Raw genomic sequence first — 17,072 nt, 5'->3', positions numbered from 1 at the left:
TTGTAGCATCAAACTGAGGTGTAGTGACAGCTAGAGATTATCAGAAAAATGATCCTGTGAAAAATAACAGAAGTGTCATCATTGGTTAAAGATTAAAGCAAATGGGATCACATCAAGACCATGAAAGAAACCTTATTTCCAAAAGTATCTGTGTTGCATTTTAAAAATTAATTTTTCTTTAAGCATTCATTTGTATTTCATACAAGTCTGCTTAAGAAAACACCTCCTGAGAGAGTACATATGAAGCACCTACTGCCTTAGTCCTTTTTACACACAGCGTAAAGGATTAGGAAATGTGAATGCAAAAGTGCTTTTACCTGAAAGAAGGAAAGAAAGAACATTTCTCTTGAGACCCGTAGAGGCAAGACCATCTTCTGAGTCAGGAGAAACTTCAATTACAGGGATTCTCCAGTACAAGACAGATTTTTTTGTTTCAATCAATGCTAATTTTATTGATAAAAATGTCTTTACTGGACTATGAAAGGCTGTGTGACTCAGAGGGGCTTACAAGCATGTACAGGAAAGATCAGAAGAGAAAGTGAACTTTCTCCTGCCTGCAGTGGAGTGAGTCAGAGTCCAGAGAGATGGCGAGGATATGACCACTGCCCAGCCACTGCCCAGCCCTGCAACCAGAGAGGGGCTTGGGCAGGGAAGTGGTGGTTTGCCACTTGAGGGTGTCCTGCCCAGGCCAACTGTGGCAGGGCTCAGCTGTACTGTGCACACACAAACACACACACACACACACACACATATATATACACACAAAAATAGATGCATCCAGAGCATGCTCTCTCTGGCCCAGGTCACGTCTGGAAGTCACTACAGAGCTCTAGATAGCTAAGACCGTTTAGAAAATTAGTCAGCTAAATTTGTCCTAACAATCACAGCTTATTTGCTCTACTGCCTTACTTGCAGCATGGCAGCTGTTGAGGCGTGAGGGATGCTCGAGTGTGTGTCTGTGACTGTCCTGTCTGGAGAGGGGAGTCCCGAGGAAAGCCACTCCTACAGGCTCACTTCTCAGCCATGGCGCTGTTCCTACATGGAGAGGCACATCCCTGGGGACACAATGCCTTTACCATTTACTTTTGCCTTCACTGCTGAACAAGAGCTAACAGGAAATATTAGCCTGGCCTGCAAGGATGCACCTGCACTCTGAGTCTTGTCCCCTTCAGCACACTCAGTGCAGGTGGCATTTTATCTGTTTGTTGGGACTGGTTTGTGATATCTGACCTATTTTAATTTTTTTCTGATGACTATCTACCTTCTCTCTGCAAAAGGAGTACTTTTGCTTTCTATTCTTTTTCTTGTTGTTTTAATAGCTTGAAGGCAGAACAGCAGAGCCTTTTTCTGTGAGAATAGACCCAGGTTTCAACATACATCTGTCCAATTTCAGAACCATTTTCTTTCAGCCTAGTGACTTGTAGCAGGCAGCCTAGGTTCATCCAGCCATTTACAAGAGCTGAAAAACTTTGACATCCTGGGAAGAGCTGCTGTCAAATGACTGCTGTTGGAGTGCCTGGTGCTGGTTTGGTTTCCACCTCACTTTCATCACCTCCAAGACCCAGTCCATCGCTCTCAGCCATTCACCAGGCACTCTGCTCCCTTGTGCCAGTTTACTGGCTTAACACTGGTGGCTTCGCGGCAAAAATCTATTCTGGGAGTTTCTGAAACAAAGCCTTAATGATATATGGCTGCCAAAGTTAGCTGTTCACAGCTGCAATAGCACGCTGCAGGCTTCGTGGCAGCCAAGCTGTCTTTGTTACTGTATTAAGTGAGGTGCGAGCGCCTGGAATGCTGCAGGCAGCAAGAGCCATCGTGGGTGGCAGCTGCCTTGAGTCCTTGAAAGGATATGCCATGATAACTCGATAAGGTGTTTGCATGTGTTAAAGGGCATGACATCCGCGAAAGGCTGGCTGGTGAGAGCATGATTTTCCTTGGATGCAAGGTGCTCCAAACTGCAAACTGGGTGGAAAATATGAAGCATGCTGTGTTTTTTGTACATTACTCTAATTATTTAATGAAAAGTGATTTTCCTGCTAATGTCTGATTCAGATAATCTGTTTCCAGATTCTTTTACAGTGCTCCTCAACTTTTCCAGTGAGGATATACTGCATTGTGTCAAAAATCCTGAAAGTCATGGCATTCGGATGTGGGTTGCCATTCCCAGTCTAGGGGACGGTTTCTGTGAAGCTGTTGTAAATCAACAAGAATTCCACAAAGTTATTTTGGTATAAATACAGGGTAGGTGAGAAGGGTCTTAGACTGGTTCTTTTTCTCTGCATCTATGTGGACCTAAACACTCTGGGCAGCAAGAGAGTTTCAGCACTGCAACTGGCCTTCTCTTCCTTCTCTCAGTTCAAAACTGGTCCTTGTGTTTCTTGAACAGATTTCGCACTTCTGCAAACCATAAGTGAGCCCTTTTACATAAAGAAAAGACACAAAGTCTGTTCATATTCAGATACTCTCTCCCCTCTGCTTGCCATCATCAGAAAGCCCCATCCGTGCAGTCAGATCCCACACAGCCACTCTTGTTAGGCTGTAGTGGTTCTTGTTACCAAGCAAGAACTTTAAAGTTCAAGTTCTTTGAAATAAGTGCATAGGATACAGTATCTAAGGATTTATGTTAGAGCGGTTCTCCCTTCAGTCTCATCACTCTGTGGAGCTGTGTTAGCACAAGCAGTGAGATGCAGGACCCTTACATAGTGTGAGTACTGGCATTCCCTGGGGAAGCGTGAATGGCATGGTGAGCAACTCTAAATTGCCTGTAGCCAGCCAGAGGTGCTGTGGCTGCATTTTCCAAATAACTGAGAAAGCTGATTTTAACATGGATTTTTTTTCAGAAATGGGGATTATACCCTATAACTGATTGGTGTGTCTGAGTAAGATGTGTATTCCATAGCAATAGAGTATTTTAAGACTATGTCCTGCCCTTGATGAACAAACTTAATTCACATGTTGAAAAGTTTCTGGTCCCATTTCATCTTGATGAAACCTCATACCTCATGAAAACAAATTCTCAGGGCATTTTCCCCTTATGATCCATTTGTCTAAATTGCACTGAAGTTGTTGAGTTATGAAAATTTAGTAAGAGGAAAATGAACTCTTGGTGATTGTCTTGTTCGAAGGATTGAATGGATTAAATCTATAACTAATCCAGGGACTCAAGCCATGTCTGGTTGTGAGATAAACTCAGATGCTGCACTAGCTGTTGATACCAGTGGATCATTTCCAAGGTGGGAACCTTAGATGAATGATTTGAACTGTAGTGCATTTAGGGTCTTGCAAGATCTGTAAACTTGATGAGGCAAAAGCACATACTGTATTGCACATCACTGCATTTGGGCTTCCATGTATATTGTGTTAACAGGAAATAAAAAATCCCTCTTCCAAGAACTTTCAAGCAAGACAGAAAACTGCAAACCCAAACCATTGGTTAGTTTTTCTTTTTGCCTAGCATAATTTACAAAATATTTCTTTCTTTGGCAGTGGCAAATTGGGGCAGACCCATCACACCTAGACTAAATGTGCTTCAGGAGGTCTGAGGTCTTTTCAAAATACCAGGAGAGATCCTCAAGTCTTCAGTGGGGCACCCAGACAAGTTATTTAGGGCAAAAGAGGGTAGGGAATGAACTCAGAGATGCAGATGTGCCTGTGATCAGCCCACTGTGAGTGCAGAGAATCTTACTCCTGTTTCACTTAGAGTAGGGAAAGCTACTTCCTATTCATCCTGGTCTAGTGGAAGGTATCCCTGCTATGGCAGATGGGCTGGAACTAGTTGATATTAAGGTTTCTTCTAATACAAACCATTCTATGGTTTACAGCAGGCTTTTGCAGTGTATGAATGAAGTGGTGTGCTATAAACTAGCATCTTTTCTTATTTCACGTATCTTTTTTTTAAACCTATAACTTGAATGCCTTTGATAGGAGTTCCTCAGTCCCATTGCTGTATAATGTTGTGTATTGAGTTCCTGACATCCAGGTTATTTCAGGATGCCACAAAGTGGATGTAGCTGAAGATCTTGGGCACAGGCTGCAAAAGCAAATAGATATTGAACTGATATTGGGTATATATTAAAAGTTAAGGAACATAGGGCTAAATTTCCAAAACTCATCTAAAGAATTCTATACTTCCTAGACTGGTGATTCCACATGCCTAATCCAATGGATTATAATTGTTCAACTGCCCTTCTTGAAACTGTTTTTATGCTTCCTGAAGCTCTTTTTATTCTGCATGTAGGTAATCTGGAAATGGATATGTTCCACTAGCATCTTCATACCAAAAGAATGATAAATGTGCTGAAAATTCAGATGAGCTGGGAATAAGTTAGCTTTTACAGGAGAGTTTTAAATAGACTTACATGTTGCAAACAATGCTAGTCTATTGATGTGCCCTGGAATTTGCAAATTCAGTATTTCATACCTCAACAACTGAAAAAATAGAATATAGTAAATTTCCTCTGTCTTGGGTGTCTTTCTGAACTCTGCAGTAGCATTGTGTTTCTAGCTGGATGCCACATATTTTCAAGTTATTTCTTCTTCCTACATGAACAGAAAACCTAACCTTGTAGGCTCCACTGCACAGTTCTGTTTGTTGCATAGAGAGTGAGTAGGTCAAATGCCAAAACTCAGGTGGTTGGTTGTCTTTTATTTTTTTTTTCTGTAGCCAAGGGTATGATGGCACAGGCAGATGCTGAGTTTCATTCCAGAATTCAGGACTCAGGTCCTGGCTGATTGGTTGTCCTAGGGCAGTCAACCCTGAATTACAGAAACACCAAGACACGAACCACTATTTGCAGAATACTTCAGCAATATTCACTGCAGCTATGCATTATTATTATTATCATCAACATCATAAGCATTATTATTATTATTGCTGCACAGGAAAGTTAGTTTTCTCCTTAGTAACAGGAATAAGTGGTCTGAAGAGCACCAGTTCAATGGAAGTTCAAGTGGTTACTTTCCCTATGGGCACCACAGATCCAAGATATGGAACCACTTAGAAATGATAGCTAGAATCCAAAAATCAATGAAGAGGTGAGGAATCTTGGACGTGTATTAGGTTTATGTCTTAAGCCAGCCTTCTGGGAGATATTTAAGTCAATTGAAATTGTTTTTACAAGAGACAAAGATAACAAGTAATCATTCACAGCTACTATACAGAGAGCAGTTGGGGTCCTTGTACGTGTCCTCTGTCTGGGTAAACTTCATCCTGAATTTGCATGGAGAGGCACGAGCAGAAAACTCAACCTTATGGGAGTTTTCTGTTTTAATGGTCTGTGAAAAAGCTGCTGGAGCCCCTTTTGTGACCCCATCTCCAATGGCTTTCTCTTGGCCTTGTTCCCTGGCAAAGCCAGGTGCCTGTGGGAAAGATGCTGCTCCATTCTACATTTAGAAACAGGCAGAGAGCAGAAGAGATGCTATAAAAAGTTTCAACTCCAGTGAGAAGTTCAAATCTGCCACTCATCCTGTGGAACCCTCTAGAGTGCTGCCCTTCCTCCTGAGCCTCCTTCTCCCTTCACACACAGACAGGAAGCATTTCTGAATCTTAAACAGAGGTCATGCCTAAGACCCATCCAGTTGATTTTGCAAGCCCTTCGTGTGTCATGAACAAAAAAACAATTTTAGATTTTTCCTCCAGCTTTGTTAGAGGAGCATATGAAGGGGCAGGTGGGGTCAAAGCTGTAGGAGAACAGTGGTGTATAGCTGCAGGATCAGCAGAGTGAATCTGTGAGAGTGCTCAAGTAGTGTAACTCTTGCATGCAGGAAGAAATAGGGAAGAATTTTCACAGACTGGGAAGGGACTTCAGAGGATGTTCTCTGTTTCACACTCCCTGCTGCCGATTCCTCCAAGAGAGGAGAAAGGCTGCAAGTTTTGTCCAGACTCTCTCCTGCTCAATAAGCTACCTGCTAGCTTAATTTCTCCTTCATTCAACAGAAAAAGTAGCGGAGTTTAAAGGACAAAAAGCTTTTTGGCTATCTCTGACAATTCTTATATTTTGTATTGATTTTTCATGTGATGAAAACCAGTGTGTTGTGTGATTCGTAAGATCATTGAGTCCAACCATTAACCCACTACTAAACCATGTCCCCCAGGACCACATCTACACACCTTTAAAGTACCCCTAGGGATGGTGGCTCAGCTATTTCCCTGGGCAGCATGGTCCACTGCTTGACAACCCATTCCATGAAGAAGCTTTTTCTAATATCCAACCTAAACCTCCTCTGGTGCAGTTTGAGGCCCTTTCATCTTGTCTTGTTCCTTGTTACCTAGAAGAAGAGACACCCACACTGCTACAGCCTCCTTTCAGGAAATTGATAAGGGATAAGGTCATTCTTGATCTTCCTTTTCTCCAGGACATACAACCCCAGCCCCCTCAGCTGCTCCTCATATGATTTACCTTCTACACCTTTTCCCAGATGCGTTGCCCTTTTCCGGACTTGCTCCAGCCCCTCAGTGTCTTCCTTGTAATGGGAGGCCTGAAACCGAACACAGCACTCAAGGTGTGGCCTCATCAGTGCCAAGTACAGTGGGACAATCCCTGTCCTGCTGGCCACACTGTTGCTGATCACAGCCTTGGCCACCCAAGGTCCTTTTCCTCTGGGCAGCTTTTCAGATGGCCTTTAGTGCTGTAGGGTTGTGAAACTAGTGCAGAAGCCAGCACTTGGCCATGTTGATTCTCAATATAACATTTCCCTTTCTGTAACCTGGAGAGTGTCTGCCAAAATGATGGGGTGTATCTTGAAATGCTGCTAAGAGAGCAGGGACATGTTCTGCTCACAGAACATGGGCCATCAGCAGTTTTTGTGGCAATGCACAAAAGGAGAAGCATCCCACCAGCTAAAGAGAAGGGTTCTGCTGGTGGTCATCTCCATATCAGAGAGACCTCAGATGGTGTCCATGTTCCTCTGCACTCGCCAGAACAGACATGGCAAGCCAGAAAGAGCTTCCAAGAAAACACGAAACCCTAGACGGCCAAGGCTGCAGGAAATGCCAGAGTCTGTCAGTAGGAATGGATGGCAGTGGACACAACAGCTCTGTGAGGTGTGACCAAGTGGATGACCTTCTCAGCCTGGTGTCAGTGTTACAGGAGGAAGTAGGAAGGTTAGGGAAGTCTGAGAAGGAAACAGACTTGCAGAATCATTCTCTGACCTCCTGGAGATGGAAACAGGAACAGAAAACAAGATCAAGGGGATCCTGTATTTTTTCCCCAACAGGCTGAAGACAGTAGCTTAAAAGGAAGGAGTGAATGGAGGCAAGTGCACACTCAGGGCAGCAGGCAAACCCTGTCTATCTCACCTTCTGAGTGCCTCTGTACAACAGGCACAAAACCCTGGATATGGAATCCCAGACAACAGGTACTGATCACTACCACAGCAGTGTGCCATTTATAATTCTTCACCAGCTGGGACCCATAACCCCCATCCATGACATGAATAGACTGGAGAACCAGGGGGTGGTCAGAAAGACTCACACACCCCTTGGTAGTCCTGCATGGCCAATGTGTAAGTCCAGTGGGAAATGGAGGCTGGCTGTGGACTACTGGGCCTGAATGAAGCCACATCACCACAGAGTGCTGCTGTGCTGGACATGCTGGGGCTTCAGTACGAACTGGAGTCCAAGGCACCAAAGTGGTGCCACCATGAACATTGCAAATATGTTTCCCTCCATTCCTTTGGCAGCAGAGTGCAGGCCTCAGTTTGCTTTCACCTGGAGAGGCGTGCAGTACACCTGGAACCAACTGCCCCAGGGGTGGAAACACAGCCCCACCATCTGCCACGGACTGATCCAGGCTGCACTGGAAAAGGGTGAGGCTCCAGAACATCTACCATACATTGATGACATCACTGTATGGAACAACACAGCAGGGCAGATTGTCAAGAAAGTAGAGAAGATAATCCAGATCTTCCTGAAGGCTGGTTTTGCCATAAACCAAAGTAGAGCTTTTTGGGAAATTCAGGCTTTAGGAGTAAAATGGCAAGACAGACATAATCAGATTTCAATGGATGTGCTCATTAAAGTAGCAGCTATGTCCCCACAAACCAGCAAGAAGGAAACAGAGCCTCTCCTAGGTGGAGTTTGCAGAATGCATATTCCAGATCACAAACCCTCAGATCCTGAACTCTCTTCATCACATGACATTAAAGAATGTTTTCAGGTGGGGTCCTGAACAACAACAAACTTTTGAAGAAATTAAACAGGAGATTGTTCATGGAACTTCCCTGTAAATTGCTCTCAATCCATGATCCTTTTGTACCTTCCATTGGATGGGGACAGGAGTGGCACGTGGTCTCTTTTAATGGGAATACTAAATTCCTAAACTATGACAATGGTTCAGAAGGGACAGGCAGGGCTCTCTGTGGGTTGCCCTCTACATAAGAAATGAATGGATTGTGAAGGGCTGGCTCTGAAGAACAGCCACAAACAGGTCAGAAGTTCATGGGTGAGAATCAGAGGCTGAGGTGACAAAGGGAGCCTTGTGGACAGTGTCTGTTAGAGGCTGCCTGATCTAGGGGAGCCTGTTGACAACAACACCTTCTTACTCCAGCCACAGGAGGCACTGAGCTACCAGACCTCATCCTGCTGGGGCACTTCCACCCCCCACATCTGCTGCAAAAGAAGCACAGTGAGCTGTAGGCAATCCAGGGGACTGCTGGAATGCAGGGAGGTAAATTTCTAAGCCAGGTAATGGAGAGCCCTGACAGAGGGGATCTGTTACTGGACCTGATGGTCACAAATGCAAGTAAGCTCATGGGTGATGTCAAGGATGGAGGCAGCCAGGGCTGCAGTGACCATCACTGGTGGAGTCTGCAGTCCTGAGGAATGTGGTACAGGTGAATGACACAGTGAGGGCTCTGAATTTTAGGAAAACAAATTCCAGCTGCTCAAGGAATTAGTCAGTAAGATGCCCTGGGAAACTCTCAGGGACAAGAGAGCAGAACAAAGCTGGCAGATCTTTATGGACACTTCCCTTAGAGCACAAAACTCTTGATCCACAGGTATAAGAAAAAAGGAAGGGAAGAGACTGGTATAGACACTCAAGACTTTCTGCTCAAACTAAAAGGCAAGAATGCCTAGGAAATGGAAATAGGGACAGGTACACTGGGAATAGTTAGGGACACAGCCTGGCTATGTAGGGATGGGGTAAGGAAGGTCCAGGAAAAGCTGGAAACAAATTTAGCAGGGTCTTCAAGGAATAACAAGAAGGGCTTCTACAGGTATGTCATCCAGAAAAGACAGATCAAAGAAAGTGTACCATTGATGAACAATGCTGGAAAGCTGGTAACAACAGATGAGGAGAAGGCTGAGGTACTCAACAAGTTTTCACGGCCAACCTCTCTCCCCATGCCTCTTGAGAGAATGAACAGAAAGATAGAGACAGCAAAGTGCTTCCACCTTTTTACTCCCTGTTGGGCAAGTTTAGGTTGCTTCATTTACTCTGGATGATGCACGGGAGAAACAACAAATCTCAGGATGTTCAACAACAAACATTTACTTTCGAACTTTAGAACCTTAAGGTAGAATAAAGTTCTTGGCAAATTTTAAAATGTAGCTGGTTTTGTTTGAAAAGTATCAACCGAAAAGCATAAAAAAAACACTTAAGAAAAGGCGTAAGGTGAAAGAAAGAATAAGAGTAGAAAGATGTATAGTCACCACCCTTGCATCCAGCCATGAGATTTGATTGCTGCAATTTTGATGTTTGTTGGTTGAAGTGATGGTTTCAGCCTTGACCCCTTTGGGGTGGAGGAAGTCCACAAAATGTGAAGTCCATTGGGTTAATATACACTCAATCTAGGTGGCAATGCCAAGGAGTTTTATGCTGGACAATGTAAAACTGTGGATCGTGGGACATTTGAGGAGTCTTTGATATCTTCTAAGATGTTATAGCTGCCTCTTACTTCAGCATGGTTGAATCAACTATGGCCCATCAGAAGGGGTGAATGTCTTCAGGCTTACCTGAGAATGTCCCAGCACTTCACTGTTTCAGAGGGGAGTGTTCACACCTCAGCCTCTTATGCAAGGACATAAAAAAAAGCACTACCCCACCTTAAAGGATTTGCCTCTTACCTGCCTCTTCCCTTATCTTGTTCAACATCCAGCTTTTAGCCTCAAGTGATGGGCTGTTGGGGAAGGTAAAAGAGGAAAGCCTTAGCTACTAAATAACCATGAAACAATAGGATGACCTGCTGAAGCTAATCCTCTCTTGATTAAACAATGCTCTCGGCCAGAGGGCAGGACCAAAGGTCACAAAAGACTTGCCAGGGTCTAAAGATTAGAACTTAGAGTTTAGAATGTAACACATTATGCTAATATAAGGATTCCTATAGGCTCTATGTAAATGTTATAGAATTTGTACCTTGTAGTACATTGGTTAGTGAAAATTAGAATATTCATCATGGAAGATAATTTACTGTGTCGCAAACGGGAAATTGCTCTCTTCTTTCCTTCTCTTCTCCTCTCCCTCTTCTATTACCCCAATACCCTTTTCTCCCATTAGTCTCTCTCTCCCCTTGCTCCTCTTAACTCAAATACTTCTTCTCTCTCTCTTCTCTTGCATCTCCTCTTTACTTTCTCTTTACTCTCTCTTTACTCTCTTTACTTTTTTTACTCTCTTTACTCTCCCTCCTGCCTTTACTCTTTCCCTCTCTCTTTACCCTCTCCCCATCTCTCTCTCTCTCCCTTTACCTCTTTAACCTGCTCTGTGGCTGTTCCGGGCAGCTCTTAGCAGGCCCTTTTATAATAAACTGCAACTGTAGCCGTGTAGCTTTAACAGAGCATTTGAGTCCCGTCCTACGCCGTCCACCCTGATACAAAGAATCCAGGAGTCTCCCGCAATGGGCGTCCACCCTCCTACACCTGGGCAATCCCTTCTGACACAAACTATTCTGTATTTCTGAGTACTGACTCCTTGCGCCTGGTGGGTGCTCTGCTGAAGTTGGTGATTGATGAAATCCTTAGTGATGCATACAGACCAAGATCTGGTATTCGTTTAAAGCCACTCTTTGGAGCTGTGTGTCATCATATGTATATTTGTTTCTACCTGAAGGGCTAAACCTGATGAATTACAATATATTAATATAGCAAATGTGTGAAACGGTCTCATTCTGTAAAAACCTGCCACTCTCTTGACTGGAAGAAGAAGATGCTGAGAATTTTCAGACCTATAAAGACTGAAGACACTTGATCCAGAAGTGATGAAGTTGTTACTTTGAAGATGTGCTGCAACTAAACCAGTGTAGAGCATCCTCCCATATACAGTGTGCTGCTGTACCTCCTTCTTCTGCAGGATTCATCCTTTTTGTCTAATGGATGAATGTTAAAATAGGTCCATGATGAAGAACTGCTGAGACAAATGAAGCTGTGGAAGATTTACTGTTCAGTTGCAAACAGACTTTTAATCTGACTTCCTAAGTGCCTGGGTGGTCTTGACTATCACCATGCTTTAAAAAAAAAAAAAAAAAAAAAAAAAAAAAGAGAAGCTTATGTCTACAGACAGAATGAATTTCCATTCTTGTTTTTCGTAGCTCATTTTAGATATATGGCATTGAACATCATAAGGCAAATGTGTATTTCTGATGTCACTGTAGCATAACTTTTAACATTGAAGCCAGACTAATTTCAATGTGTAGACTGTTTGCTGCCTTTCCCACATCAATTATTTATATTTCAGAGACTCGAACTGGTTTTCAAATTGAAATTTTGCTTTTTAAACAACTGGGAAAACCAAAACAAATTTTGAGATTCACCATTAGATGTGGTGTCCCCTGTATCACTGTTAAAGCAGCTACTATCCCCAGGACAAGGTACTTAATTTCTAGGGAGAACATCCAAGCAATGGTGAGTCTAGACAGATCTGTGGGACTCATATCTAGAAATTCAGAAAAAATGTTTCCAATAGCTTGTTCTAATATTGTCATAATGCTGATTATATTTAGGCTGATATGCCTCGAACAGTTAGTAAGGGATTAATGCTAATACATGCTAAACTCTACAGTTGTAATTGGCCCACTTCCAGCTATATTTTTCTTTTCTGAAAGTTTTATTTATAAAAGAATAGCAAAGCTGGAAACAACACTGAATTTCTTCATATGCTTTCAGAAACATGAATATTCAGGTGTGATCTGTGTGGGTCCTGGCATCAGCAATTGTGCTCAGATGTGTGCTTATCTTCCCTGGGATCCTGCAGGAGCTGTGGAACAAGGTGTCAGGGATGTTTGCATGGACATCTGCAATGGCTTCATTTTCAGCCATTTTGACAGAAAGTCCCAAATGTCCCTGGTAATTTGGAGAGGTGACAATTAATGCTGCTCCATATGGCTTCATCCCAAAAAAACCTTCAAAAGCAACTTACAAATACTGTCTTTATGAGAACCAATTTTGGAAAAGTCTCGATAAGTGTCTTGGTGAATGAGATTTGTGTAATACATAAAGGGACAAGCGTTGTAACACTTTTTGTGGCAGTAGGCAAATAAGGAATTTCAACTGCCCAAACCTTGAAAAGACATAATCATCTCTTAAAAAAAAGACAAATAGGGAGGATAAAATAGTTATTTTACCTGTAATTGGCTTAAATAGAACAGATTCATTGAACTAATCATGTCTTTTTGTCCCAAAGGAACTTTCTTCATGTGTAACAGTTTTATTTGCTTTCCTGTTTAAGTTATCTAGCTATTGAATTTGCAATTTGATTTTCAGTAATGAACAGTGATATCACTCAAAGTGATATCTTTAAAAAGTTAAAGACATATATGGTCTCAATCGAGAAAACTTCCAGTAAGAGGTGTCTCAAATGTTCACTATACTTTATTGTCATTCTTCCAGGCTACTTGTGATGCAACTGTAAGAGATGAAGGTTTTCTCAAAGATGTAAAGTTTCAGCTCTTTTTTGTTTTCTCAATCACATTACTAGGTTTTTGATGGAGTTACAATTAAAAACACCACATTCCTTTGCCACAGGAGGAATTTTACTGGTGATTGCTTAGGTTGATACTAATGTTTTGGGTGTTAGCTGCTGTGTTCAAAAACTCACAGTGCTGTTCAGCAAATATGAAAGAATTCAAGGTCTTCTGGAAGAAGACGGGACACTTATTTCCTGTAAAAGTGCAGTTAAACGCCACCTTTAAATTCTACAGGAAAGTGAGAAAGAAAAAAGGGTGAAGGAAAGAAAAAAGACAGACTTGGGAGAGTTTGTCTTTAACGTTTGGTAAAATGAACAACAAAAGCAAAAATACAAGAAAATGAATATTTACAGTCTTGACGCTGACTAGTGTTTTTGTCGGTCAGCGCTTTTACAGGAACCCACAACTGCAAGTGCACTAGCACTACATACTTTGAAACAATTAGCTCTGTCCTTCTTCCATTCCCATTCCCTGGAGGAAATTTCTTGTGTATTTGTTATTCTGATGACATTTTCACTTTCTTCTGATGAGGGGTGAATGTCCTTGTTTCCTCAAAATCGTGGTTGGAAGAAGGCAGCTTGCAAACACAATGTTTTTAGTCATCAAAGAGAATCACTCTAGTCATGCATAACAACTCTGTTTCAATGTAAGCAATTTATTTTCATCAAAAACTTAGCTTTTATGAGACAGGATTTTTCACTGTAGCTAAGTGGTTTGGTTGTGACAGCAGCTGCCACTACTCAGTAGGTGCAGTTTATCCAGGCAAAAAGCAAAAGGCATTCCTTCTGCTGTCACCTGGACATGAACAGTTGCAGAAAATAAGCATGGCACTAAGCTACACTACAGCATTGAAATAAGTGAAGCTCCTCTTTGGTATTATGAATGCTTCGAGGTAAGAGATTCCCTATCTGATACTACTATACAAGCAGTCAGTCCTGGACCAAACCAGAGCAGAACCTCACTAATCGAAGGAAGAGAGACCACAAAAAACTTCCAGAGGGTCAGAGACAGGAATTTCTGTTTAATGCTCTGGCTGAAGAGAATCTATTTAAAGATAGTATCTGGTACTTAAATACAAAGGGAGATTTACCAATTTCCTGTATGCAGAAACATTGACAAAGTATCCCTGAGGGATTGTGTTATGGTACAGTTTCCTCCAGGGAAAAATTGCCCTTACTTCCAACAAAAATGAGAATGATTTCTCGGCTTGGTGTAAGAAATCAGGTTTTCCCTCTGTCTAGCACTTTTAAAGAGGAAGTAAAGGAGAAATATTTTCTTCATGGGTAATAGTTCTAGTTGCCTTTTCAGTGTATGTATGTTGCTACAAGCTCACACAAAAATATGTAGCCAGTTTGAAGAGGCCTGGGGGGAAAACTGGAGGGTGCTCAGTCTTCACAAAAGGCCGAAGGAGCTTAGTCTTTAGCACTTGTATGGCTGCATGTCAAAGGCAAACTCCATCGTCTGCTTCCCACCCTGGGCCATGTATGGTAATGAGGATGTCCAGGTAGGTTGTTACTAACAGCAAGGAACGTGCAAGTGGATAGATATATTTGGCTGTGACTAACATCTGCTTTGGCAGAGATGCCCAAACTCCTTCTGAAGGAACGTGGTCACCCTCCTGAGCTCAGGACTCCAGCGTGGCCCAGCGCCCTTCCTGCCCTTCAGGACTTCTCAGCAGCACGAGGGACACATGTAGAGGATCTGCACCAGGATCCATGCAGGAATGCCTGGATCTGCCCTGGGACTCCAGCCAGCAGCAGCATCCCACTTTGGAATGTCAAAGTGCATCATCTAGTCCTGTTGCTGTGTGTCAGACAGATAATCTGTCTCTGATTGCTTCTGGCACTTAATCTTAAACTTTATACTTTAAACTTTAAACTTAACCTTTAGCTTAACTGCAATTAGCAGCAGCTCCAGCATGGCATCTGGTGGGCAGAAAGATGTCAAGTGAAAGGTGATGAGATTCAGATGCTTTGTTATGTCCTGAAGCTGATATAAAACTTTACTTTCTCTGGTTCTCTGCTCATGAAAGAAAATATTTATTTGTAAAAGTGGTATTGAAATGGCTACCTTTGTTTTTCTGTTTGCATCTATTACACAATATATTGCAGAAAGGTGGAAGCTGTTATGCTTGCATTGGCATAAAATTTTCTGGCTTCTTCAAATCAAAGCATGTCTGCAGTCCCCTGAGACTCTGGGTAATCACACATTCTTGTGGAATATCTCAGCTAAGTGATGCTTCAATAGCATTTACAGGTAAAAAAACACTCAGAGAAAATTTTCAGCCATGGCTAATCATACATATCTCCTGTTGAATAGGGACTCTTTGGCTTCAAGGCTTTTTTGGGTTTAATACCATTTTAGAAACATACCCAAAAGAGGTCAAGCCCATGATTTGTTGTTTGGAGATTTTTCATACAAGCAAGCCATCCTATATCTCTTATCTCTCAAGACTACAATTTTTTTCTTCTTTTAACATCCAAGTATCAGAGCAATTTGGAGGTGGGATATTTCTACTGTAGGCCAAGATTTTCAGGAAAGACCAAAGGTTATTTTGACTGAACTTCAGGACAGATGCTTTCAAATGATGGAATTTTCAGTGCATGTTCCACACTTCAGGACAAGAAAGGTGGTTACTCTGAGTCCACGAAAAAGAAAGGATTATACAGTATTCAGCTTTTTCAGTCTTGAGTGATCACCAATCTCTTGCAAATCCAAAGCAAATCCACAGGAATCATTTGGGCTATGCAGAAATAACTGATGGGGTGGGAAAGGAAGGCAATTACACTGATGCAAATTAAACTTTTTAATTAAAGGAAAGTGCTGCACGAACTTTATCCTGAGGATCTCATCACATCTTATTGCTTGACACAAAGCCCTGGAAACCCAGTCAATATGTTGAAACCATTTAGGATAAAGAAGTGGGAAAAATAAATGCCAGATTTGCAATAATTCCAACCCATGATCTGACCCTATTCTGCTGACATGGAGGAAAGCTGCTGCTCCAAGAGGAAGTGTTGTCTCTTGCAGTCAGAAGAGATGGTTGACAACAAGCCTGGCAGGAGCAGAAATCTGCTTTTTGCTGCATCTAGCTCATTTTAGGAGATGGCGGCATTTTGGAGGCCAATTCCTATGCTATGAAAAAATGTGATCCTGCTTGCAGTATGTAACAATTCTGTGCTGTTTCTTAAGGGGAGTTGGGCACATCTGAATTTCTGGCAGCAGCTCAGGTTCTCCCAGAAAGTCTATTCTGAGCTCCCTGTGCAATGAAGTAAGAGCTGTGCATATGTCAGTGTATTAAAGGTTCTGCATGCTGTGAAACACAGTTAAGTAAGTTTCTCACAGGCATCCCATGCTTTTAGATTTGGAGATCCAGCAATCTTGCAATGGCACAAAAATCTGGTAAGAAGCACGGATTTGATTTCAACGGACAAGCAGTAGTGGTTTAAGCCAAATTTCACTCTGTTTAAAGCATAACTTAACAGATTGCTGTTCACTCTTGTTACTGCAGTGATGCAGCATTGAAGAGTGCCAATTCAAATATCAGGAGATGCCTAATCATCAACACTTACTGAAATTTAAAACACTTCCAATCAGTTAAAGGATGACTGCTCAGATGCTGTAATAGAGATTACAAGCAATGGAGTAGAAAGAGCTCTCTCACACATTGGTATTATTGATAGCAAGGATATTTTCTGCACACTGAACAGATAACAATTCAGTACAAGCTCACACATCTCAAGACTGTCTCTTTGTATCTCAATATTGATTAAGGAGTGTTCACTCAAACATCAAAATCAGTTTTTCCAAAATAACTTTTTAATTGAATACCAGCTTGGTTGATAAACATATTTTAGGAGATGTTTACTCCTTATAAGAAGCCTACGAAGTTTCAAATGAGAAAAAAACTTTGTGTGAATTCATTGATAAACTACAATAAGGATTTCTGGACACTTCTGTTTTATTTACTTCCTTCAGCCTATCTTGAACTGAAAAACTGAATATCAGCACGGGGCACTGAAGGACATCATGCAGCAGGAGAAATGCCTGAAGAGAAAAATTCATCATGTTTTTACTTGTCTTAAAACAACTTCAAGTAGGTAAAATCTCACAATTCAGGATCCATCTTTATCTGAAGAGCTCTCTTGCTCCTGTCAACAGGGATGTCACTTGGC

This window comes from Oenanthe melanoleuca, chromosome Z, assembly GCF_029582105.1.
Source record: "Oenanthe melanoleuca isolate GR-GAL-2019-014 chromosome Z, OMel1.0, whole genome shotgun sequence".
Taxonomy (NCBI): domain Eukaryota; kingdom Metazoa; phylum Chordata; class Aves; order Passeriformes; family Muscicapidae; genus Oenanthe; species Oenanthe melanoleuca.
The sequence above is the reverse complement of the archived record's forward strand: the minus strand, read 5'-3'. Positions refer to the sequence as shown.